The 2,500-nt window shown below is 35.6% G+C and overlaps 1 protein-coding gene and 1 pseudogene across 1 annotated transcript in view; one reads left to right on the forward strand and one right to left on the reverse strand.

Moving 5' to 3' along the window:
* LOC137626917 (neuroligin-1-like) overlaps positions 1–1,245 on the forward strand; it is a 4,815-nt pseudogene extending 3,570 nt beyond the window's left edge.
* LOC137626915 (uncharacterized) overlaps positions 1–2,500 on the reverse strand; it is a 342,943-nt gene that overhangs the window by 260,682 nt on the left and 79,761 nt on the right. The gene's annotated exons all lie outside the window — the stretch shown is intronic.

Here is a 2,500-nt window from a genome sequence, read left to right on the forward strand (position 1 = left end):
GTATATATATATATATATATATATATATATATATATATATATATATATATATATATATATAGAGAGAGAGAGAGAGAGAGAGAGAGAGAGAGAGAGAGAGAGAGAGAGAGAGAGAGAGAGAGAGAGAGAGAGAGAGAGAGAGAGAGATTATATATATATATATATATATATATATATATATATATATATATATATATATATATATATATATATATATATATATATATATATATATATATATATAGATGGGCCTCCCTTTGTGGGTGGGGATACCTTAACGTGATGATCAGCAGAGCTGTACTAGGGCTACCTATAATAGCTACGTTTGCTGTGAGCAATCAGACATAAATCAACCACCATTACCAATCCGTAGTTTACAAGCGTGGTGATGAAAACTCCAAGCATGAATAAGGATGTGGCCAATGTCCTGCAGAGTTCTAAACAGAACTGCTTTTGATGTTGTCGTTGTTGTTGTTTTATATACACAGATATATACAGTTATGAATTTAAATCCTTGCATAATGAATACATACGTTTAAACAAAATAAAATTCCTAATTTCTAAACTATAATATAAAAGTTAACTCGCGCCTAAGTACTTATTCGTATATCCTAAATATCTCGATTTGTCTATACCAAGTAATATTCTTAATCTCTCGACTATAAACAGAAAATAAAAAATTATTTTCTTTTCCTCTTGATTTCAAAGGCAAGGAACGTCGAACTCCCGTTGGCCTCCTTCTAGGAATGACAGCTGCTAACCCCCTTGACATCCTGAGTCAGCAAGAAGTCCAGGAAGGATTCGATGTTAACTATAGGGAGGATCTGCTGAGATCCTTCGTTGTCAATAACTATCGCTATTATCTGCAGGTGGGCATTATTATTATTATTATTATTATTATTATTATTATTATTATTATTATTATTATTATTATTATTATTATTATTATTACCTGAGCTACATACATATATAAACTATATAATCTATTAAATAAAGGTATACCTCACCAAGAGTATTTTCATCTTCCCACAGGAAATAATGTTAGCCATCACAGCCGAGTACACTGATTGGTCGAGATCCCTCCATCAACCAATCAGCATCAGGGACTCAACCGGCCAAGGCCTTCACGATGCGAATATCGTCTCACCGATGGCAGATCTTGCCAAGCAGCTCTACACAACTTCCCGTTCATCTTATCTCTACGTGTTGGAGGAAGAAGTTTCAAAAGTATGTCGATATGGATAGATTGGATTTATACATCAAATAAAAAATATAGTATATTTTAAAAATGAGACTCTGACACTCTATTAAAAGTTTTGTAATATCATCAATAGATTAGAGATATGTGTACCCAAATCATGCAAAGTAAATCTATAAAAATATGAAATGATAAATATCAATAAAAGATTCATACTATGAATAAAATAGAGAAGGCAATCTTAGAAGTACAGGGTGGTTTTAGAAGAGGTAGGGGATGTATGAATCAGATTTTTACAGTTAGGCAGATATGTGATAAATATTTATCAAAAGGTACGATGGTGCATGTTGCGTTTATGGATTTGGAGAAAGCGTGTAATAGAGTTGATAGGGAAGCGATGTGGAATGTGATGAGGTTATGTGGAATTGGTGGAAGGTTGTTGAAAGCCGGGAAAAGTTTCTACATAGGTAGTAAAGCAAGTGTTATAGGATAAGAAATCAAGTGAGCGATTGGTTTCCGATGAGAGTGGGGCTAAGACAGGGATATATAATGTCGCCAGGGATATTTAACTTGAATGTTAACATATTGATGAGAGAGGTGAATGCTCGAGTGCTTGGACGAGGATTGAAACTGGTAGACGAGAATAATCATAAATGGGAAGTAAATCAGTGGTTGTTTGAGGATGATACTGTACTGGTTGTAGACACGGAAGGAAAGCTTAGCCGATTAGTGACAGATTTTGGAAAGGTGTGTGAGAAAGGAAGTTGATAATTAATGTGGTTAAGAGTAAGGTTATGGTATGTAAGAGAAGGGAAGATGGTGCGAGGTTGAATAGCATGTTCAGTGGAGAGTTACTTGAGGAGGTGGATCAGTTTCAGTACTTGGGGTCTGTTGTTGCAGCAAATGATGATGTACAAGCATATGTACGTCAGAGAGTGAATGAAGGATGCAAAGTGTTGGGGCAGTGAAGGGAGTGGTAAAGAATAGAGGGTTGTGCATGACTGTAAAGAGAACCCTATATGAGAAAGTGATTCTACCAACTGTGATGTATGCATTGGAGTTGTGGGGAATGAAAGTGACGAAGAGACAAAAATTTAATGTTTGGAGATGAAGTATCTAAGGAGTATGACTGGTGTATCTCGAGTAGATAGGGTTAGGAACAAAGTAGTAAGGGTGAGAGGGGGTGTAAGAAATGAGTTTGGCCATGTTGAGAGAATGGAAAATGGCTGTCTGCTAAAACAGGTGATGAATGCAAGAGTTGATGGAAGAAGTACAAGAGGAAGGCCAAGGTTTGGGTGGATG

Source organism: Palaemon carinicauda, chromosome 34, assembly GCF_036898095.1.
Source record: "Palaemon carinicauda isolate YSFRI2023 chromosome 34, ASM3689809v2, whole genome shotgun sequence".
NCBI classification, from domain to species: domain Eukaryota; kingdom Metazoa; phylum Arthropoda; class Malacostraca; order Decapoda; family Palaemonidae; genus Palaemon; species Palaemon carinicauda.